Source organism: Pan troglodytes, chromosome 8 (genome assembly GCF_028858775.2).
Source record: "Pan troglodytes isolate AG18354 chromosome 8, NHGRI_mPanTro3-v2.0_pri, whole genome shotgun sequence".
Taxonomy (NCBI): Eukaryota; Metazoa; Chordata; class Mammalia; order Primates; family Hominidae; genus Pan; species Pan troglodytes.
Genome location: NC_072406.2, coordinates 68,524,616 through 68,549,941, shown reverse-complemented (window position 1 = coordinate 68,549,941; position 25,326 = coordinate 68,524,616). Strand labels below are relative to the sequence as shown.

At 35.0% G+C, this 25,326-nt stretch overlaps 1 long non-coding RNA gene across 1 annotated transcript in view; it reads left to right on the top strand.

The window, feature by feature from the left end:
• Window positions 1-20,784, top strand: part of LOC134807169 (uncharacterized) — a 170,417-nt gene extending 149,633 nt beyond the window's left edge. Inside the window, exons 4-5 of the long non-coding RNA XR_010146893.1 lie at window positions 17,038-17,103; window positions 18,098-20,784. This is a non-coding gene — a long non-coding RNA (uncharacterized LOC134807169). The remainder of the gene's footprint in view (window positions 1-17,037; window positions 17,104-18,097) is intronic.
• The last annotated feature ends 4,542 nt before the right edge of the window (window positions 20,785-25,326 follow it).

The following is a 25,326-nucleotide window of genomic DNA, read 5'->3' as shown; positions in this document are numbered from 1 at the left end:
TTAACTTTAGCAGTTTAAGTTACATATGCATATATTTAATTTCATGAGACTTTGTAAAATTTAAATTTGAAATTAAAATATAAAGTTACTAGGTGTAAATTAGATACTTTTCTCTACCAGTATCCTAAGTGGAGTTTCTATGAAGACATCAAATCAAAATATTGCAAATAAACCCTGACTTTTATAATGAACATTTCAGGGCACAATTTCAATATGTGACACTTCTCAGTGTCATCTATAATTCTACTAATTGTGAAATGAGGAAGGCAGGTTTTTCATAATGTTTTCTCCTGTGGTGCATTCGCTTCAATATTTTTCAATGACTTATTTGTATGTAACTCCATTTTCCTGGTATCAAATTCCCATCCATTTAGGGTGAAATTACTGTCATTGAATTCTGTTATATTCTCTGTAGTAATAAACATCCTATTTGAAGTTTCAGTAGCTTTAAAAGTGTTTTTCCTTTTACAGGACAGTAAACATTTTTAGTATTATTTTCTCAAAGTTATACCAAAATGTGAAATTGGCATAGCCTTATGTAAGACACATTATTAAGTGAATTTAAAATCTTTGAATGAATTGAAATTTATAGATATATTTATATGTTAATGCGTATATGTGCATGTATATGCATTAGCATCTACGTGTGTGTGCACATATAAAAAATACACATTTAGTATAAATAAACACTTTTAGATAAATGTGTGTACATATAAACAATATATTTATATTAAGTAAACTTTAAACTTAAAATAAGCTTAGTTTTAATTTCAATTAAAGTTAACAATGCATATGATTTAATATTTCAAATATTTTCATGAGATTTTTCTAAAAGTTGCACAATTCTACATTTCTTTCCTCTACCATTTTTTTCCCCAGAGGCAATCATATTCAATTCCTTTCACTGATTATTTTAATATCCCTTCATATCTTCAATATGTTTGCAATTTTTTGATCTTTAACATATAGATATGATCTATTAATTTGTTTCACTTATGGAAGATTAACATTTAGCATCCCACACTGTCTCTACACATATTTTCTAGCACAAATCCTCCCACTATCTCTGCAAGGATAGTCACTATGCAGGCTTATCGTATGATCACCATAGAAAAACACTTGGAGCTGTCCATGCAGTACTCTATTACTGCTTTTCATTTTCTTCACAACATTTTGTTTTTTTGCTAACAATAGTCTCTTATTTCCATTTACTTAGTTTTCTATGTTCATATTTCAAATTCAACCTATGACTCTGAGTTTTGTAAAGCTTTGTCATAATATATGCTGATACATTAGATAATCCATTAATTTTATTTTTTGAATAAATCTTTCTCAGGGCCCTCTGAACAATTTAGTTTTACCTTGTTGCTTTTTTTAGTTTGAATTTTTATATAGGTATAGAATTATACCTAAAATTTAGTTTGAATTTTTAGTTGAATTTTTATTTAGTAGAATTTTTATATAGGTATATTTTTTTGATATCATTGTGAGAATTCTTTTTGTTTGTCATCCATTTGAATTGCTTGTTTCTTGATGCCTGTAACTTTTATATTCCTATTTATTTCTTTATTGTAGTGGAAAATCTCCTCCAATATATTTCTGAGAGAAGTTCATTGTGTAGAAAAGTTTCTGAAACATTGTATGAAAATATCTCTATATGCCCTCCTCTTCAAACACACAAAGGAAATTTGGTTGAATCGAGAGATCTAAGTGGGAAATATTCTTTCCACAGAATATGAACATGTTTCTTCATGTACTAGGATTTAGTGCTATCATTGCAATCCCATTCTGATTCACATTCAGAAATGGTATATTGATTATGCCTTTTCTTTGCACTTAATTTTGAAATTTTGCATTGATGAACTATATAGTGTGGATTAATTTTTATGAATTTTCTGGGTACTTAGTTGCCATTAAAATCTAAGAATGTCTATCTTTTATATCTGGTAAATATAGTTTGATTATTATTTTCATTATTATTTTAATTTTTTTGAGAAAATTATAGATTCACATGCATTAATAGTCCTGTGTAAACATTATTAATTTTCCTCTGATGTCAAAATTTTTGCCAAACTATAGCGTAACGTCACATCCATTAATATTGATATTATACAATCAGCTAATTTAGCATAGATTTCCCTTACTTAACATGTGCTTATTTTGTGGGATGTAAGTGTATTTTCATTTCCAGGCAATTCTTTCACATATGTAGTTTTTTGTATCCATCACCACAGTCAAGATATTTAACAAGTCCATCAACATAAGCAACTTTTGTGTTTCCATGTTATAACCACATCAGTCTCACTCCTACATCCCTCTTAACTTTAACCCTTAATAACAATAATCTGTTCTTCACTTCTAAATGTTGTCACTAAAAATGCTATCTAAAAGGAATAAAATAGTAATAGTTTGAGATTGGCTTTTTTGACTTAAATCAATTCCCTGGAGATTCATCCAAGTTGTTTCATATACCCCCTAGTTGTTCTTTTTTATTGCTGCATATTATTCCATGTATGGATGTATGTATAACAATTCATCTGTTTGTATAACAATTCATTTGTTGAAGGGTAGTTGAGTTGTTTCCAGTTTTTGGCTAGTAAAACAAAATTGCTATATATTTCAATATATATTTTTTACGTGAACATAGATTTCCATTTCTATAGGATAAATGCCTAATAAAAACACAGAAAGTCCTACTCAGTACAATCAGGCAAGAGAACAAAATAAAAGGCATCCAAATAGGAAAAGAAAAGGACAAATTATCTCTCTTCACTGACAATATGATTCTATATCTAGAAAACCCAAAATACTTCCCCAAAAGGCTTTTGGAATTGATAAATGACTTTGGTTAACTTTCAGGATACAAAATCAATGTTTAAAAATCAGTGGAATTCCTATATACCAATAACATCTAAGTTGACAGCCAAAGTTAGAAGGCAATCTCATTTACAATAGCCGCAAAAAATTAAAATACCTAGGATATATCTAACCGTGGAGGTAAAAGATCTCTAAAAGGAGAATTACAAGACACTGCTGAAAGAAATCATAAATGACAGAAATAAATGGAAAATACTTCCATACTCTTAGGCTGGAAGAATCAATATTGTTAAAATGTCCTTACTGCCCAAAGCAATCTACAGATTCAGTGTTATTCCTATCAAACCACCAACATTTTCTCCCAAAATTAGAAAAATAAATATTCAAATATTTATACGGAAACCCCAAAAAGAGCCCCCAAACCAAAGCAATCTTAAGCAAAAAGCTCAAAGCTAGAGGCATCACATTACCTGACTTCCACCTATGCTATAAGGCTACAGCAACCAAAACCATATGGTGCTGGTACAAAAACAGACACAGAGACCAATGGAACAGAATACAGAACCCAAAAATAAGGCCCCACACCTAAAGCCATCTGATCTTTGACAAAGTCAACGAAAATAAGCAATGGGAAAAGGACAGTCAATTTAATAAATGGTGCTGGGATACCTGGCTAGCCGTATATGGGTATACGGATCTTGCGTAAGATAAGGATCTTACACCATATACAAAAATTAACTCAAGAGGAATTAAAAATTTAATGTAATACCTAAAACTGTAAGAATAATAGAAGAAACCTAGGAAACATCATTCTGGACATCAGCATTGGGAAAGAATTTATGACTAAACCTCAAAAGCAACTGCAACAAAAACAAAAATTGACAAGTGAGACTGTATTAGCTCATTCTCACACTGTTATAAAAAACTACCCAACACTGGGTAATTTATAAAGGAAGGAGTTTTAATTGACTCACAGTTCTGCATGGCTGGGAAGGCCTAAGGACACTTACAATCATGGTGAAAGGGGAAGAAGACACATGTTTGCTTCTTCACATTTTGGCAGGAAGGAGAAGTGCCGTGCAAAGAGGAAAAAGCTCTTTATAAAATCATCAGATCTTATGAAAACTCACTCACTATCATGAGAACAGCAGCATGAGGGTAACTACCCCCAGGATACAATTACCTCGCACCAGGTCCCTTCCACTACATGTGGGGATTATGGGAATTAACAATTCAAGGTGAGATTTGGGTGGGGACACAACAAAACCATATGAGGGACCTAATTGAACTAAAGAGCTTCTGCACAGCAAAAGACACTATCAACAGAGTAAACAGACAACGTACAGAATGGGAGAAAATATTTACAAACTGTGTATACAACAAAAGCCTAATATTCAGAATCTGTAATGAACTTAAACAATTGAAAAAGAAAAAACAAATAGCCCCATTAAAAAATGGGCAAAGGACATGAACAGACATTTCTGAAAAGAAGACATACAAGTTACCAACAGATATATAAAAAAATGCTCCGAATCACTAATCATCAGATAAGTGCAAAGCAAAGCCACAATGAGATACCATCTCAAACCAAATAGTCAGAATGGCTATTATTAAAAAGTCAAAAAACAATAGATGCTGGCAAGGCTGCACAGAAAAGAGAATGCTTAACACTGTTGGTGGAAATGTAAATTAGTTCAGCTACTGTGGAAAGTGTGGTGATTTCTCAAAGAAGTTAGAACTACTGGTCTACCCAGCAATCCCATTACTGGGTATGTATGCCAAAGAAAATAAATTGTTTTACAAAAAAGACACATTCACTCATATGTTTACCACAGCACTATTCACAACAGCAAAAATATGAAATCACCTTAGGTGCCTATCAATGGTGGATTGTATTTAAAAATGTGGTACATATGCACCACGTAATACTACACAGCCATAAAAAAATGAAATCTTGTCGTTTGCCGCAACATGGATACAGCTGGAAGCCACTCTCCTGAATGAATTAATGCAGGAACAGAAAACTACATATGACGCATTCTCACTTATGTGGGAGCTAATATTGGATAGTCATGGACATAAATATGGCAATAAAGACACATGTGGCTACTAGAGGAAACAAGAAAGAGAGTGGCAAGGGTGGAAAACAAAAAACTATTGGGTACTGAGCTCACTATTTGGGTGATTTCATTCATATCCAAACCTCAGAATCACACAATACAGCCATGTGAACAACCTGTACATGCACTCCCTGAATCTAAAATGAAAGTTAGTTTTTTTCTAAATGCAATAACTGGATTATGTCAGAATTGCAGTTAGTTACATACAAAACTGACAGACTACCACAGTGGAGTATTTTGCATTCCCACTGTTGTAGAATTTTGCTCCTTAGTTTAGCTAAAACCAGGTACTTCTCATGCCACCAGGAAAAATTAGGCTCATGGACACATTGAAGCGTGAGTAGAGTGGGATTTATTGGGTAAAAAGGAAAAAAGCAAAAAAAAAAAAAAAAAAAAAAAAACTCTCAGTAAACGAGAGTGAGTACTGCTAACCCCACCTCATGAATTGATTCTACGCCACAACACAGGAATGGAAGATGCCAGCCTTCCTCTCCCTGACCAGGGAGGGAACTTCTCGTGGCTCCACCCTATTCCCCCAGTGTGCATGTGGGCATTATTCAGAAAGAATCGGTTGGGAAAGGCTGGACAACCAGGGGCAGTTGTCTCTCTGGGTCACATGTTATATCTGGGACCAGGAATTCGTTTTTTCAGCATTCATTCCCTTCTAGGCTTGAGGGCAGTGTTTCACCAGGGACCCTTGGCTGTCTGCTGACTCTATCACCAACAGCAATGTATGAGTGATCCAGTTTCTCTAACTTCTCCCTAGTATCTGGTGTTATAATAATAATAATTTTTAAAAATTCTGAAAGGTGTGTAATGAGATCCCATTATGGTCTTTGTTTGCACTTTTTCGGTGTTGAACATTTTCATGTGTGCATTTACTATCTTCTTATCCCTTTCAGTGATTTGCATGTCTCTAGTTTTAACACTGAAATTAAAGTTTTGCTTTCAGGTATCTCTAGTTTACTCTGGTGACTGACTTTTTAAATTTTAGCTCAATCCAAAGTTCTGTCTCTAGGTTACGTCTTTCTCCTTATTGTGGCTGCCTCAGCTGAGTAAGGCAGCTAGTGTGTACGGTAGAGCAGACTAGTGTGTTTCTCAGCTCAATAATGATACAGTAAAGCTCCTGATATTTGTCGTAAATAGCTCTCTGCTGTAGCAGGAGTGTGTATTCTTCTGAGAGGTAGATATTGATGTTCAGTGTCTAAATGTGTCCCCTAAAAACATTCAAAACACACTCTGGAATTAGGGAGAAATGTATTGTTTTTTTTCTAGGCTAAATAGGAGCAATTTCAGTTCTTTTCCACTCTCTTCATAAGCTCGCAGAGAGTTACATCATTTCAGCAAGAAAGCCCCAGGTATAACTTCTGAATCATGTAATTCTTATTACAGAGGCAGACAACTTAACATCTTTTCTCTTCTTCAGATCTCTAGCTTCTCATAATTGGGACAAAAAAATAATTACATATTTAGAAGAGTTAGGTGTTGGAATTCAGGATTGTAACAAGAGGGTACTCTTCTTTAATATTTTAAGTTATAGGTCATTATAACTGAGTAAAATTTGCTTACCTTGAATCTTATTGTTCTTAAGTAAGCATCAGTTCTAAGACTCTAAGAAGAATTTAGCATCAGTTATTAAGCAGGAAAGAGAATATTGGTGCCAACACTATTGATGCACCAATTACAGAGACATATTCTCAATACAAGTGAAGCCAGGTTAGACTCCCACTTAGCCGTCCTAAAATAGTTTAAACTGCTTTCTTCCAATAAAAAATCACAATAATACCTAGTAATACCTTCAATTTTAGAAATAAAAAATTAATCCAAGGTAGTATTTAGTCAATGGATTTATGACCGATCTATCTGTTGGAAAAAAATATTACACAAAATGTAATTTTATAAAAAGCTATTAAAAATTCGGTTGCTTGTACCCTGAAACAGGTCAATTAAAACATAATTTCTGGAGCCAGACCCTGTGAAACTATATTGCTTTAAGTCTTCTCGGATGACATAGATATTCATGCAGGCCTAGAAAACACTGACTTGGAATCCAGACAGGCAAAAAGTCCAGAAATAATATATTTGTAAGATATTAAAAAGCCAAGGAAAACCTATCAAAATTATAACTAGAAATCTGGAGCATATGGTAAAACTACTGTGGTATTTTCCAAATCACTGATTTTTTTATAATTGTTTTATATGTGTCTGATAAAATACTATTTTGCTCTCCTGAAATGAGTATGACTTTTGATGATGATGGTTTATTAAATCTAAACGTTAACATTTTATTTCCATGAACCGTACCAGTTACGGGAGTAAATGGATCCTCATTAGTTATGGGAGTAAATGAGTCTTATGAGCTGGAAATGATTTCTTGGCTACTTTAATGTAGTACACATTTTTGGCCAACAGATCAGTGAAATAGACTTGGAAACCAAGAGAAGACTTCAGCTAAAATAACTGGTTTTCTCTAGAAGTTGCCAAGCAGCGGTAAAATTTGCTGAGATGGCTGTAGAGTGGTCCTATACCTCTCAGAGTGGTTTATTATAGTGAAAGGTTTTGTATCTTGAAATCAGTGTGGACAGATTTTTGTTTTAAATTGTATGTGCATATGTGGGTGTGTGTGTGTATATATATGTAAATAATAATAAATCTCATAATGAGATGGGGTGTGTATATATATTTCTATAATTTTATATATAATATATATTATATATTATATATATAATATGTAATATATATTATATATATAATATATATTACATATTATATATAATATATAATATATATTATATGTAATATATGTAATATATTATATAAATATATTATAATATATAATATATATTATATATAATTTATATATTTATATAATAAATATTATATATTTATTATATAAAAATATATATGATGTATAATATAATATATATTATAGAGAAATAATATATTATTATTTAGGTAATATAATGCAGGGTAATAATGCACATATCTTAGAAAAGTATTCTTTTGAAATATTTTTATTCCTTGTGCATTTTATTTTTATTCCCTGTGCATTTTCTCATCACTACTTGCAGTAGAAGAGCTTGTAGTTACTTTCTCTGAGAGAAAAAAATTACGTATTTATTTCCACATTCTCTATAGTGGTCATTATCAGTATGATTTTTCAAATTTAACAGTCAAATATTTACTATTATATTTAAAGTTATATAAATGTACATTTCTACCTAACAGTATTCACATTATATAATACTTAAAATACAAATTTTTAAATAATTAAATAAGGTTAACATAGGTAGAAGTTAAAATATTTTCTTCTGAAAATCCAGTAATAATTTTTGGAAGGAGACACTCAACATTGAGGATTATCAGAATGGACAAAACAAGGAGGGTCACTTTTTGAAGAAAATATCACTCTAATCAGATTGGGACCACACTGGTTGTCACCAATAACTATTCAATTTAGGGATGACCAAGGTTACAGTAGAGCAGGATAATTCAAATTTATGACTTGTTATTCCCATTCCTTTCTAGCTATAAGTAAAATGTACATATTACTAATTTCAATCTATATTTAACACATATTATGAATTAATGCTTCCTATAACTTATAAACTACTTTCTTTTTTATTTATTTATTTATTTATTATACTTTAAGTTTTAGGGTACATGTGCACATTGTGCAGGTTAGTTACATATGTATACATGTGCCATGCTGGTGCGCTGCACCCACTAACTCGTCATCTAGCATTAGGTATATCTCCCAGTGCTATCCCTCCCCCCTCCCCCCACCCCACCACAGTCCCCAGAGTGTGATATTCTCCTTCCTGTGTCCATGTGATCTCATTGTTCAATTCCCACCTATGAGTGAGAACATGCGGTGTTTGGTTTTCTGTTCTTGCGATAGTTTACTGAGAATGATGATTTCCAGTTTCATCCATGTCCCTACAAAGGACATGAACTCATCATTTTTTATGGCTGCATAGTATTCCATGGTGTATATGTGCCACATTTTCTTAATCCAGTCTATCATTGTTGGACGTTTGGGTTGGTTCCAAATCTTTGCTATTGTGAATAGTGCCACAATAAACATACGTATGCATGTGTCTTTATAGCAGCATGATTTATAGTCCATTGGGTATATACCCAGTAATGGGATGTCTGGGTCAAATGGTATTTCTAGTTCTAGATCCCTGAGGAATTGCCACACTGACTTCCACAATGGTGGAACTAGTTTACAGTCCCACCAACAGTGTAAAAGTGTTCCTATTTCTCCACATCCTCTCCAGCACCTGTTGTTTCCTGACTTTTTAATGATTGCCGTTCTAACTGGTGTGAGATGGTATCTCATTGTGGTTTTGATTTGCATTTCTCTGATGGCCAGTGATGGTGAGCATTTTTTCATGTGTTTTTTGGCTGCATAAATGTCTTCTTTTGAGAAGGGTCTGTTCATGTCCTTCGCCCACTTTTTGATGGGGTTGTTTGTTTTTTTCTTGTAAATTTGTTTGAGTTCATTGTAGATTCTGGATATTAGCCCTTTGTCAGATGAGTAGGTTGCGAAAATTTTCTCCCATGTTGTAGGTTGCCTGTTCACTCTGATGGTAGTTTCTTTTGCTGTGCAGAAGCTCTTTAGTTTAATTAGCTCCCATTTGTCAATTTTGTCTTTCGTTGCCATTGCTTTTGGTGTTTTAGACATGAAGTCCTTGCCCATGCCTATGTCCTGAATGGTAATGCCTAGGTTTTCTTCTAGGGTTTTTATGGTTTTAGGTCTAACGTTTAAGTCTTTAATCCATCTGAATTGATTTTTGTATAAGGTGTAAGGAAGGGATCCAGTTTCAGCTTTCTACATATGGCTAGCCAGTTTTCCCAGCACCATTTATTAAATAGGGAATCCTTTCCCCATTGCTCGTTTTTCTCAGGTTTGTCAAAGATCAGATGGTTGTAGATATGCAGCGTTATTTCTGAGGGCTCTGTTCTGTTCCATTGATCTATATCTCTGTTGTGGTACGAGTACCATGCTGTTTTGGTTACTGTAGCCTTGTAGTATAGTTTGAAGTCAGGTATCATGATGCCTCCAGCTTTGTTCTTTTGGCTTTGGATTGACTTGGCAATGCGGGCTCTTTTTTGGTTCCATATGAACTTTAAAGTAGTTTTTTCCAATTCTGTGAAGAAAAGCATTGGTAGCTTGATGGGGATGGCATTGAATCTATAAATTACCTTGGGCAGTATGGCCATTTTCACGATATTGATTCTTCCTACCCATGAGCATGGAATGTTCTTCCATTTGTCTGTATCCTCTTTTATTTCCTTGAGCAATGGTTTGTAGTTCTCCTTGAAGAGGTCCTTCACATCTGTTGCAAGTTGGATTCCTAGGTATTTTATTCTCTTTGAAGCAATTGTGAATGGGAGTTCACTCATGATTTGGCTCTCTGTTTGTCTGTTGTTGGTGTATAAGAATGCTTGTGATTTTTGTACATTGATTTTGTATCCTGAGACTTTGCTGAAGTTGCTTATCAGCTTAAGGAGATATTGGGCTGAGACAATGGGGTTTTCTAGATATACAATCATGTCATCTGCAAACAGGGACAATTTGACTTCCTCTTTTCCTAATTGAATACCCTTTATTTCCTTCTCTTGCCTAATTGCCCTGGCCAGAACTTCCAACACTATGTTGAATAGGAGTGGTGAGAGAGGGCATCCCTGTCTTGTGCCAGTTTTCAAAGGGAATGCTTCCAGTTTTTGCCCATTCAGTATGATATTGGCTGTGGGTTTGTCATAGATGGCTCTTATTATTTTGAGATACGTCCCATCAACACCTAATTTATTGAGAGTTTTTAGCATGAAGGGTTGTTGAATTTTGTCAAAGGCTTTTTCTGCATCTATTGAGATAATCATGTGGTTTTTGTCTTTGGCTCTGTTTATATGCTGGATTACATTTATTGATTTGCATATGTTGAACCAGCCTTGCATCCCAGGGATGAAGCCCATTTGATCATGGTGGATAAGCTTTTTGATGTGCTGCTGAATTCGTTTTGCCAGTATTTTATTGAGGATTTTTGCATCAATGTTCATCAAGGATATTGGTCTAAAATTCTCTTTGTTCCTTGTGTCTCTGCCCGGCTTTGGTATCAGGATGATGCTGGCCTCATAAAATGAGTTAGGGAGGATTCCCTCTTTTTCTATTGATTGGAATAGTTTCAAAAGGAATGGTACCAGTTCCTCCTTGTACCTCTGGTAGAATTCGGCTGTGAATCCACCCGGTCCTGGACTCTTTTTGGTTGGTAAACTATTGATTATTGCCACAATTTCAGATCCTGTTATTGGTCTATTCAGAGATTCAACTTCTCCCTGGTTTAGTCTTGGGAGGGTGTATGTGTCGAGGAATTTATCCATTTCTTCTAGATTTTCTAGTTTATTTGCGTAGAGGTGTCTGTAGTATTCTCTGATGGTAGTTTGTATTTCTGTGGGATCGGCGGTGATATCCCCTTTATCTTTTTTATTGTGTCTATTTGATTCTTCTCTCTTTTTTTCTTTGTTAGTCTTGCTAGTGGTCTATCGATTTTGTTGATCCTTTCAAAAAACCAGCTCCTGGATTCATTAATTTTTTGAAGGGTTTTTTGTGTCTCTATTTCCTTCAGTTCTGCTCTGATTTTAGTTATTTCTTGCCTTCTGCTAGCTTTTGAATGTGTTTGCTCTTGCTTTTCTAGCTCTTTCAATTGTGATGTTAGGGTGTCAATTTTGGATCTTTCCTGCTTTCTCTTGTGGGCATTTAGTGCTATAAATTTCCCTCTACACACTGCTTTGAATGTGTCCCAGAGATTCTGGTATTTTGTGTCTTTGTTCTCGTTGGTTTCAAAGAACATCTTTATTTCTGCCTTCATTTCATTATGTACCCAGTAGTCATTCAGGGGCAGGTTGTTCAGTTTCCATGTAGTTGAGCGGTTTTGAGTGAGATTCTTAATCCTGAGTTCTAGTTTGATTTCACTGTGGTCTGAGAGATAGTTTGTTATAATCTCTGTTCTTTTATATTTGCTGAGGAGAGTTTACTTCCAAGTATGTGGTCAATTTTGGAATAGGTATGGTGTGGTGCTGAAAAAAATGTATATTCTGTTGATTTGAGGTGGAGAGTTCTGTAGATGTCTATTAGGTCCGCTTGGTGCAGAGCTGAGTTCAATTGCTGGGTATCCTTGTTGACTTTCTGTCTTGATGATCTGTCTAATATTGACAGTGGGGTGTTAAAGTCTCCCATTATTAATGTGTGGTAGTCTAAGTCTCTTTGTAGGTCACTCAGGACTTGCTTTATGAATCTGGGTGCTCCTGTATTGGGTGCATACATATTTAGGATAGTTAGCTCTTCTTGTTGAATTGATCCCTTTACCATTATGTAATGGCCTTCTTTGTCTCTTTTGATGTTTGTTGGTTTAAAGTCTGTTTTATCAGAGACTAGGATTGCAACCCCTGCCTTTTTTTGTTTTCCATTTGCTTGGTAGATCTTCCTCCATCCTTTTATTTTGAGCCTATGTGTGTCTCTGCACGTGAGATGGGTTTCCTGAATACAGCACACTGATGGGTCTTGACTCTTTATCCAATTTGCCAGTCTGTGTCTTTTAATTGGAGCATTTAGTCCATTTACATTTAAAGTTAATATTGTTATGTGTGAATTTGATCCTGTCATTATGATGTTAGCTGGTTATTTTGCTCATTAGTTGATGCAGTTTCTTCCTAGTCTCGATGGTCTTTATATTTTGGCATGATTTTGCAGTGGCTGGTACCGGTTGTTCCTTTCCATGTTTAGCGCTTCCTTCAGGAGCTCTTTTAGGGCAGGCCTGGTGGTGACAAAATCTCTCAGCATTTGCTTGTCTGTAAAGTATTTTATTTCTCCTTCACTTATGAAGCTTAGTTTGGCTGGATATGAAATTCTGGGTTGAAAATTCTTTTCTTTAAGAATGTTGAATATTGGCCCCCACTCTCTTTTGGCTTGTAGGGTTTCTGCCGAGAGATCCACTGTTAGTCTGATGGGCTTCCCTTTGAGGGTAACCCAACCTTTCTGTCTGGCTGCCCTTAACATTTTTTCCTTCATTTCAACTTTGGTGAATCTGACAATTATGTGTCTTGGAGTTGCTCTTCTCGAGGAGTATCTTTGTGGCATTCTCTGTATTTCCTGAATCTGAACGTTGGCCTGCCTTGCTAGACTGGGGAAGTTCTCCTGGATAATATCCTGCAGAGTGTTTTCCAACTTGGTTCCATTCTCCCCATCACTTTCAGGTACACCAATCAGACGTAGATTTGGTCTTTTCACATAGTCCCATATTTCTTGGAGGCTTTGCTCATTTCTTTTTATTCTTTTTTCTCTAAACTTCCCTTCTCGCTTCATTTCATTCATTTCATCTTCCATTGCTGATACCCTTTCTTCCAGTTGATCACATCGGCTCCTGAGGCTTCTGCATTCTTCACGTAGTTCTCGAGCCTTGAATTTCAGCTCCATCAGTTCCTTTAAGCACTTCTCTGCATTGGTTATTCTAGTTATACATTGTTCTAAATTTTTTTCAAAGTTTTCAACTTCTTTGCCTTTGGTTTGAATGTCCTCCCGTAGCTCAGAGTAATTTGATCGTCTGAAGCCTTCTTCTCTCAGCTCGTCAAAGTCATTCTCCATCCAGCTTTGTTCCGTTGCTGGTGAGGAACTGCGTTCCTTTGGAGGAGGAGAGGCACTCTGCTTTTTAGAGTTTCCAGTTTTTCTGTTCTGTTTTTTCCCCATCTTTGTGGTTTTATCTACTTTTGGTCTTTGATGATGGTGATGTACAGATGGGTTTTTGGTGTGGATGTCCTTTCTTTTTGTTAATTTTCCTTCTAACAGACAGGACCCTCAGCTGCAGGTCTGTTGGAATACCCTGCAGTGTGAGGTGTCAGTGTGCCCCTGCTGGGGGTGTCTCCCAGTTAGGCTGCTCGGGGGTCAGGGGTCAGGGACCCATTTGAGGAGGCAGTCTGCCCGTTCTCAGATCTCCAGCTGCATGCTGGGAGAACCACTGCTCTCTTCAAAGCTGTCAGACAGGGACATTTAAGTCTGCAGAGGTTACTGCTGTCTTTTTGTTTGTCTGTGCCCTGCCCGCAGAGGTGGAGCCTACAGAGGCAGGCAGGCCTCCTTGAGCTGTGGTGAGCTCCACCCAGTTCGAGCTTCCCGGCTGCTTTGTTTACCTAAGCAAGCCTGGGCAATGGCGGGCGCCCCTCCCCCAGCCTCACTGCCACCTTGCAGTTTGATCTCAGACTGCTGTGCTAGCAATCAGCGAGACTCTGTGGGCGTAGGACCCTCCCAGCCAGGTGTGGGATATAATCTCATGGTGCGCCGTTTTTTAAGCCGTTCGGAAAAGCGCAGTATTCGGGTGGGAGTGACCCGATTTTCCAGGTGCGTCTGTCACCCCTTTCTTTGACTCGGAAAGGGAACTCCCTGACCCCTTGCACTTCCCAAGTGAGGCAATGCCTCGCCCTGCTTCGGCTCGCACACGGTGCGTGCACCCTCTGACCTGCGCCCACTGTCTGGCACTCCCTAGTGAGATGAACCCGGTACCTCCTATAAACTACTTTCTTACTCATTATCTACATTTACCACATCCTCTGAGTTTTGAATTGATTTAACAAGATGCCATATTACTTACTATTTATGCTTAACTTTTTATATGAATTTCATCAATCTTACTTGATTTTTTAACATTTAGAATGGAAAAATTCAATATTGCCGGATAATACAGCAAACATATATTGTACCTACTCTAAAATATTCAATTAACTAACACATCATTACAAATAAGTTTAAAACTAGAAATTACAAACACAAAACACCATCTTTATATACTTCACCACATCAACCTAAGCGCAAATACTGAAGTTCCCCCAAAGTCCCAAGGGCAAGCTTTCCAAACCAATTACCACTCTACATCTACCTAACAGTGATATTTGTGCATAATAACATAGATGTATGTTTAACTTTATTTGAAAACAAAAGCTGTTTTGCTGTGTGGTTGCAACGTTTTGCAGACATATCAGCAAGTTATGAGAGTTCCATTTGCTCCACATCTTGACAACTTTTTATGTTGCTGTTCTTTTTTATTGAAACCCCTTTAGCAGGTTTAAAGTGGTAATCATTGTGGTTTAATTAGAATGTCCTGCTAATTAATCATGTTGAACACATTTTCTCATGCTATTCATATATTTTATTTTATATAGTCTGTTTGAATCTTTGCCCAATATTTACACGTATTAGTTGTTTGTGTTTTTAATGAACATTCTTATATGTATCTTCCCATAGATTTTTCTGGGCGTCTTTATATCTTATTTAGTGAAGTCACTGTCCAGATCATTTCTGCCTTCTTTATTGTGATGGTAGTGAACTTAATCTTGAACTGAAAGGTTTCTTTATATAATCTAAACACAAGAGATTATTGATATACACGCTGAGAATATTTTCCCCAGATCATGGTTATATATTCATTTTTTGCAGGTGTTGGGTGTAATGTTCTATAAATGTCACTTATGTACTTGGTGAGAACTTTTATACTTTTATTAATTTTTCTATTTTCCCTTTTGGAGGGTGTGAATGGACATTTTCTATTACCACTATAAAATGTTCCTCCATATCTTTGGGAAGTTTTTTTATTTGAAGGCTATTTTATCTAATATTAATCTAACTACATCGGTTTTCTTATATTTAGTGTTTCTGTATTGTTGTTTTTTCATTTATTTACTTTCATCTTATACTTGGTGTTTCATCTCATATTTAGTGTTTCTATGTTGCTATTTTTTCATTTTATTTACTATCATCCTAACTTCCTTTATAGTAAAATGTGTTTCTTGTAAATAGCAAGATTTCATCTTGCTTTTTCTGCATTTTTACTTCCAAAAAAATCTATCATTTTACTCTGTCTTTGAAATAGGCTGTAGAGTTCATTATAGTTAATATAATCAATGGTATAATTACTTTAAATCTTTCTTATTTGCTTTTGTTTTAATTTATGCAAGCTGCTTTTATTCTTCAGTTCCTTATTACTGCTTATTTTGTGATGAATTGCATAATTTGTAGTATGCTATTTCTCATTCCCTCTCTCTCTTTTTTTACACACACACACAAACACACACACACACACACACACACGAAATATACCTCATGTACTCTTATTTAGTTGTTGCTGCGGAAATTACAATATTCATTTTTGAACTATAAATTAGGTATTGATGGGATGTATCTCAAAATAATAAGAGCTATCTATGACAAACCCACAGCCAATATCATACTGAATGGGCAAAAACTGGAAGCATTCCCTTTGAAAACTGGCACAAGACAGGGATGCCCTCTCTCACCACTCCTTTTCAACATAGGGTTGGAAGTTCTGGCCAGGGCAATCAGGTAGGAGAAGGAAATAAAGGGTATTCAATTAGGAAAAGAGGAAGTCAAATTGTCCCTGTTTGCAGATGACATGATTGTATATCTAGAAAACCCCATCGTCTCAGCCCCAAATCTCCTTAAGCTGATAAGCAACTTCAGCAAAGTCTCAGGATACAAAATCAATGTGCAAAAATCACAAGCATTCTTATACACCAATAACAGACAAATAGCCAAATCATGAGTGAACTCCCATTCACAATTGCTTCAAAGAGAATAAAATACCTAGGAATCCAACTTACAAGGGATGTAAATGACCTCTTCAAGGAGAACTACAAACCACTGCTCAAGGAAATAAAAGAGGATACAGTCAAATGGAAAAACATTCCATGCTCATGGGTAGGAAGAATCAATATCGTGAAAATGGCCATACTGCCCAAGGTAATTTATAGATTCAGTGCCATCCCCATCAAGCTACCAATGACTTTCTTCACAGAATTGGAAAAATCTACCTTCAAATATGCTATTAGAGAAATCATATAAGGAACATCTACCTATATAATTCTACTTATTCACTTCCCACCCTCTTCATTCTTAGTGTCTTATATTTTACTTCTGTGTATGCCAAACCCCACAATATATTGATGTAATATTGATGTATTTTTGCTCTAAACAGTTATTTTTTTATTAACCCAGTTATGTTCTTTTAATAATGTTCTCATTTTTGTCCTACAGATCCAGGATTCGATCAGACATCATTTCTTCTCACACCAAAGAAATTCGGCTAGCTTTTCTTGAAATGTAAGTCTGCTGGAAACAAATTATATCACCTTCTGTCTGTTTAAAGATCTATTCATTTTGCCTTTATACCTTTATGAGTAGTTTTACTTGATATGAAATTCTTGGCTCACAGGGTTGTTTTCGTTTTTCTTTGTTTTCGATATTTTAAAATTTCTAGTATTTTTATTTGTTTCTGTCTTATAGTTTCCTTGTCTTTGCTGAAATTTAACATTTTGCAGCAAGTTGTCTACCCTTTCACTATATCTTTAGCCTTCTGTCATAGCTACTGTATAGCTATTACGTATTTGTTCATTCAATTTTAGTATTTGGGTAGTTTCTCATCCTGCTTCTATTGACTTCCCTCTCTAGATTGATTGCCACTTTTTTCTCTTGTGTCATATTATCTTCACGTTTGTGCCAGACCTTATGTATAAAAGGTGTACCTCGTCTTCTGCTGGGCATCTAAAGTGAAATCTATGTCAATCTGCTATGCATATAGGGAGGGTCTGAACTTTGCTGCAGCTTTATTTTGATTCAGTTTACTACCACCTTCATATGTCTGGGAGGCAGGATCAGGTTTTTGTTTGTTTGTTTGTTTGTTTTCTGGAGCCAAGAAATGAAACACCTGTAAAATCCTAGAGATCTGCCCTTTTTCACAGCTCAGATGCCTACTTCCAGAATTGTAGGAGATTTCTGTCTGCTTTACAGTCCAGACACCAGGGTTTTTGGTCACTGGAAAGTGGTCTTTGCTCTCTTGTTTCTCCTCTTTGTTTTTTGGTTTGTTTTAATCTAAGGGAATATATTTTAGCCCTGTCGTTCCTCCCCTGCCCTTTTCTTTTTCTTTCTTTCTTTTTTCTTTCTGTCTTTCTTTCTTTCTTCCTTCCTTCCTTCCCTCCTTCCTTCTTTCCTTCGTTTCTTCCTTCCTTCTTTCTTTCTTTCCTTCCTTCCTTTTTCTTTTTCTTCTTCTTCTTTTTTTTTTTTTTTTTTTTGACTAAGTTTCACTCTTTTTGCCCAGGCTGGAGTGGAATGGCACAATCTCAGCTCAGTGCAACCCCTGCCTCCCAGGTTCAGGTGACTCTTCTGCCTCAGCCTCCAAGTAGCTGGGATTACAGGCATTCCCCTACCTTTCAAAGGCATTGATCTAACACTCTTTGAAGGTATGTAATGTCTTGAAGGATTCTTCAGCTCCAATGTCAGTTATTGCTTGTTGAAAGTTGGAAATGCATCTGATGAATTACACTCAGCTAGCCTACTTTGTGCCTGCCACCTGAGGAAACATTCTATTTATGAAAGATCTGTTCACTTTACAGGGATAACTCTTAGCTCTTATTCTCTTCAGTCTCCCAATAACCCTCAGCTTTGGCCCAGCTACCCACCTCTGCTGCACTTGAAGACTCAATTTAAGAATTGGCAAGTGGGTGCAGACTGTTTATTAATGGGCCTTCTCAGGATTCTAATCTATCGTGGCAGTTTTATATATGGTAGCTTAAAGTTTCTTAACAGTTTGCCTAATTTTGCCACATCCCCCTCTAGCAGATTTCTTTTTCAAAATTTTGCTAGAAATAAGAGCAGCCCATGAATATTTTCCCTCCTATAAAAGGCTTATTGCTTTCTGAAGTTTAGTTTATTTACATTTCTTTGTGTCCACAGATCTCTGGTAAGATTCTAAAAATGATTATTTTGCAGCAAAATTAGCTTTTCTTTTATTTTAAATTCAGGGGGTGCATGTGCATGTTTGTTATATGGGTATATTTCACACTGGTGGGAACTGGGTTTCTAGTGTACCCATTACCCAAACAGTGAACATTGTACTCATTAGGCAAATTTTCAACCCTTGCTCTCCTCCCACCCTCCCCCATTTTGGAGCCTCCAGTGTCTGTTATTTCTATCTTCATGTGTATGCATGCCCATTGTTTCACTTCCACTTATGAGTGAGAACATGCAACATTTGGCTTTCTGTTTTTGAGTTAGTTCACTTAGTATAGTAGTCTCCAGCTCCATTCACGTTGCTGCAGAGGACATGATTTTATTCATTTTACGACTGCATACCATTCCATAGTGTACATATACCACATTTTCTTTATCCAGTTAACTGTTGATGAACACCTATGTTGGTCCCAGGACTTTGCTGTTGTAAATAGTGCTACGATTAACATATGAGCATAGGTGTCTTTTCTTTATAATGATTTCTTCTCCTTTATGTAGATACTCAGCTGTGGGGTTGCTGGATCAAATTGTAGTTCTATTTTTATTTATTTGAGAAATCTCCATTCTGTTTTCCATACAGGTTGAACTAATTTCATTCTCACCAACAGTGTTAAGCATTCCCTTTTCTCTGTTTCAGTGCCAAAATCCATTGCTTTTTGACTTTAGCCTTTTTGACTGATGTGAAGTGGTATCTTATTGTGGTTTTGATTTGCATTTCACTGATGAATAGAGATGTGGAATATTTTTAAATATATTTGTTGGTTGCTTGCATGTCTTTTTTTGAGGAGTGCCTATTCATAGCCTTTGCGCATTTTTTAATGGGGTTGTTTTTCCTTTTTGAATTGTTCATGTTCTTTATAGATTCTGGATGTTGGATAGATCATTTGCAAGTATTTTCTGCCATTCTGAAGGTTGCCTGTTTGCTCTATTGATAGTTTCTTTTGCAGTACAGAAGCTTTTACATTTTAATTAAATCCCACTTATCTATTTTTGTTGTTGTTGTTGTTACATTTGCTTTTGGGGTCTTCATCATAAATTCTTTGCCTAGATAAATATCTAGAAAAGTTCTTCCTATGTTTTCTTGTAGGATTTTTATAGTTTTAGATCTTATGCTTAAGTCTTTAATTCATCTTGTGTTAATTTTTCTATATGGTGACACATAAGAGTCCAGTTGCATTTTTCACATATGGCTAGCCAGTAATTTGCTTCATAAAGTTACTATTAAGGAGAACAATAATCTCTCATGATTTCCTACATCTGAAGTTAAGGCTTACTCTATTATGTATATTATGGCTATAGATTCCAGGGAATCAAGGTCAATTGTGTAAATGAATTAATGCATGAAAGATGCACTACTACAATCCATTTATGCTATCTATCATACCTTACATTCATATAATCAGTTTTAGTTTTAAAGGCACTTTTATACTTAAATATATGCTTTATACTTAATAATAGAGCTAAGGTTTATTGAATGTCATTTCAGTGTTACACATTGAGTCAAGTACTTTACATAAAATATATTTCACTGAATCCTCGCAATTTATGAATTTTCTTGATTCTCAAATTACAAGTAGGAAAATGAGGAACATCAGGGTTTATAAATCATGCAGAGCTAGGATTTGAACCAAGATTGTTCTGCTTGAAATTATCTAGTTATTAAGTACTAAATTACTGTTCTTTCATTTGTATATCCTTTTCCTCAGTAAAAACCTCTCTTTATCTCTCTTTGCTCTTTCTCTCTCTCTCTCTCTGTCAATCATATAGCCGGCTAGCTATCCAGTAATTAGAATTTTAGTTTAGTAATTCATAATTAAGTTTCTAATGAAATGCTTCTATATTCCAAGATAAGCTTAAAAAAACCTCATAATATACTGAGAACTAAAACTGACAACCAATATGTTATTTTAATGATCTAGAGAGTCAAATTAAAACTACAATTTAAGACTTTCTTCACTACATTACATTTTAATGTTACAATTCCCCTGTCTCCTCAAAAAAAAAAAAAAAAGAGGAAAGTGCTAGGATCACAAAACAAATATTAGCCTTCTATAGGTTTCAGCTTCAACACTTAAAATGCCATAAAATAATTCAAAGAGTAAAGTCTTGATTAAAATTAAAAGTGCTTACTGGGGAGTATCGTTTTTCATTCTCTTTATCATTTCATTGTGTCAGAAAATTAGAGGAGGTAGCAATAGATTGAACCTGCTTCCAGCAGAACCATTTAATCATGGTAGATGAACTTAATTACTTTTTAATTGAATTAAGCCTGGTTCCTTTTTTTGGCAGTATAGAAGGAGAGGAAACCCTATGAGGGAAATGCATGACAACTGTGTTAATTTGGATTGCAAACATGGAGGATTTTCCTCAGATATTGTACATGATCCTACCCTGCCATTATGTTTTTGCTTTTATGGTAGATCTCTATGTAATTTGTCACTTGTTAATTTATTTTACACATATATATCCCCCAACCAGAATGTATGCAGCTTAAAGAAGTTATCGTCTCTTCTCTTCACCCTTGTGTCTTCAGCACAGTTTAGGTTCTCACACATGGTAGGTGCTCAATAATGGTTAATAAATGAATGAATTGTATATACAAATGCCTTAGTGTAGTCCTTTAAACATAATATTAAACAAATAGTAGGTACTAATTTTTTAAAGAGATGATGCTGTCTTGCTCTGTCACCAAGGCTGGAGTGCAGCGGCCTGATTATACTATTCTTAATATAATATCAAAATATTACTTTTTGTATGTTAATTGTCACTAATCAATTCAAAATCACATTATGCTATAGAATGGTTGAGGGGTTAGTTGGATTGGAAATTTCAATTCAAAATGCAAAAATAAGTTAATGATGGAAGAGATGAGTCAATGAGATTATTTAATTATTTCAACCAGCTTGTGGGAAAAAGTAAAAACTCAATTATAACCTTTTAAATGGAAGATTCTTTCCTTATGTATCTGTTTCTCATCACTGAACCCAGGACCGTGCCTGAAATACAGAAGTCATTAGTGAATGTTACTGAGTGAGGAATTGCAGACATGTGTGTTCATGCACATATGATTATACTATGTAACTAAGAAGGATCAAAAGGTAATTTGAGGAAAATTATCATAAACTCTAAGTGTTTTTATTTGAAGCCATTTTCCAAAAAAAGAATAAAAGTGTATTCAATTCAATACAAACATTTTTTATGATCATCCCTTAGCCCCCACCCAGCTGCTCCAAATTCTACGTCATCAGTATCTTTATTTAGTAAATCATCCAAATGGATTTGAGGAGTTTGAATCATTTTATTATACTTTTAATAGTCTAAAACAAACAAGGCAGCAATACCAAATGCTCAGAACACTTAGAAAATTGTCATGCACCTCATATTAATTTTTTCTTTGTTTTAGATATTTAATCTTCAGGTTAAACCAACAGTGTGTACTTTTGCTAATTGAGACACCAGAGGTTTGCAGATCTCAGACAGTGTCGTTAATAATGTCGTGCTGGCAGTTCGTGGCATGATCATTAGTAGCAATGGACTTCACACTGGTAGGCTCTGACAGCATAAGTCAGGTTGTGCCAGCATTTCCCTGCGTTTCCTGTTGAGTATGCAGAGCTGGATGGAATGCATGAGGAAGGTGTCAGCATTCAAGTTGATACCACTGGGTAACATATCAACTGACAGCATTTTCTCTGACCACACTGAAATAGCTCCAGGGGAGAGAGAGGGCACATAATACCAAAAGCAATTAAGATAACAGACAATTACTTTTTTTTTCTATTTTTTTTTCACCTGAATCAAGTTAGATAGAATAGGCATGCTAAAGAATCCACAGTGGCAGCCTGCCTTTGCTCTTTCTTTCTTGGACAGATTGTGTGAAATCTTTGCTCAAAAGAGTTGGATTTGGCTGGTTTTTGCATTTTTAAGAACAAGTTATCCAGTTGGATAATTTGTAACTAGGAACAATCACAGGTTTCAGAGATACTGACTATTCATAAATGTCTTCCTTGCTTAGTAGCTTGTGAGATACTTTTTAAAAAATCAGCGGGGTTTTTATTTAAATAATCATTTAGATAAAATTGTATCTCAGCTTCTCAGTAGTCCAATTATTAATATGAAGATATGCAAATCTTGACAAATCTGTGTCATTTGATTTGCATAAAGCTGTGAAAATTTTGAAAAAAAATATCAGATGACTATACTAATGTGGAGACAACTGACTGCTGTGAACCTTTTTTGTCTGATTACATTTCCTATACTTCAGTTGTTTTTATTTCAAGAAAATGTAAGCACTTTAACATTTCATTTTCCAATTCACATTGATATGAATGGGTGAATAAAGTGCAGCATAAATGTTCCCGCTACTCTGTAAGGAAGACATTTAAATATATAAAACTGGGTTTATTATTTTCAAAACTGAAAAAGATGGAGCTTTCTTTGGGGCTCTCATGAAACATCTTATTATTATTTCTTATTCTAAATTTAGTTCTCTTCATTTGAATAGTAGAAGTTCTTAATGCTTTTGTTTTGTTTCGTTTTTTGTTTTTCCTGGCTCTACAGAGCTCTTTGGTTTTGAAATATAAACCAAGCATTTCATCTAAATAGAAGAAAGTGTGAAGGTGAGGTTAAAGTTTGTATGGCCTGGCTGGGCATGGTGACTTATGCTTGTAATCCCAGGACTTTGAGTGGATCACCTGAGGTCAGGAGTTTGTGACCAGCCTGGCAAACATGGTGAAACGCCATCTCTACTAAAAATATAAAAATTAACTGGGCGTGGTAGCAGGTGCCTGTAATCCCAGCTACTCTGGTGACTGAGGCAGGAGAATTGCTTGAACCCGGAGGCAGAAGTTGTGGTGAGCCAAGATTGCACCATTGCACTCCAGCCTGGGCAACAAGATCAAACCTCTATCTCAAAAATAAATAAATAAATAAACAAATAAATAAATAAATAAAAGTTTGTATGGCCAACCCAGTTTGTCTTACTGAGTCCAGTGAGTCCAATTTCACAAGCATTAACAATCTGAAAGGGAAAATTAATTTGAATGTTATATTCTAGAAAGAGAGACAAATATTAGAAATTAGTGTTTAATTGCTTTGGAAAAGACAGCCTAATAGAAAATGCATTTATGTTATTATAAAATAACAAGATGAATTCTTACAAAGTGGTGCAGGATTCTCCTTAAATTATTTATTAATAACTTCAAAAATGTCCTCTTCATCCTTGGGAAACTACCAGGAGAAGCTAAAGAAAACAATGTAGTTGCACAGAGAGCTTTCTAATAAGCTCAGCAATAAATAAGAGCATGTAGGACATGTGAATTAAAATGTGTGTAACTAGGGAGACCTATAGAGTGGTATGGAATTAGTGTCAGGGATACTAAAACACATAATGGTTTTGTCCTTGGACATTTTTCAAAACCACAAAGTGAACTTAAATGTTATCAATCACATAAGAATAGCAAATGATACAGAATTGGCTAGCTGCTTAGAGTTGGTGGCAATGATTCAATAAATCGTAAAGAGGAATGTATATTAACTTACTTTTTCCTTAATTTTTAAATTAAGATATGCTTACATATAAAGTGCATGTGTGTTAGGAATATAGTTTGATTAGTTTTGTCCAATGTATATTTGTGTTTAAGCAGCATACCAACTAAGCGATAGAACATTACTTTCACTCTAAATTCTTACAAATTATTTACTTGTTGGATGTTTTTAAATATTCTGGATCAAGTTTTGTTCAGAAATGTATTTGTGAATGTTTTTTCCTGCTTTTTTCATATTCTTATTAAGGTCTTTTAATAAGATTTTTGTTACCATTTTTGTGTTTTGGGGGTATCCCCTATACTGGGAAAGATATATTAACTGAGAAATCAATATTCTTTTGACTCTTCTTGGATTAAAAAACAATAATAATATAATAAAAACACTCCTCTAATACCTCAGATACTAATTATCATAGTCAACATGCGCTCTCTCTTTTAGGGCTTATTGAACTCTGTATTACTTTTAAAATAATACACTATATTTTTTAAAGCAGTTTCAGATTTACAGTAAACTTGAACAGAAGGCAGAGATGTCTCATATACTCTCTGCCCCCAAACATGCATAGTCTTCTCTATTATCATCGTCTCTCACTAGAGTAATGCATTTCCTATAATTAATGAACCTACATTGATAAGCCATTATTACCCAAAGTCTATAGTTTACATTAGGTTTCTTTCTTGGTATTACACATTGTATGGGTTTGGGCAAATGTATAATGACATGTATTCACACTCACAGTACTATATATATATATATATATATACACACACACACACATATACATATATATACATATACGTGTGTGTGTATGTGTGTGTGTGTATATATATATGTTTGATTGCCCTAAATATTCTCTGTTCTTGGCCTATTTATCCTTCCTTCCCACTAACCCCTGACAACTACTGATCTTTTGATTCTCTCCAATGTCTTGCCTTTTTCAGGAGGTCATGTACTTGAAATCAAACAGTACGTAGCCTTATCTGATTGTCTCCT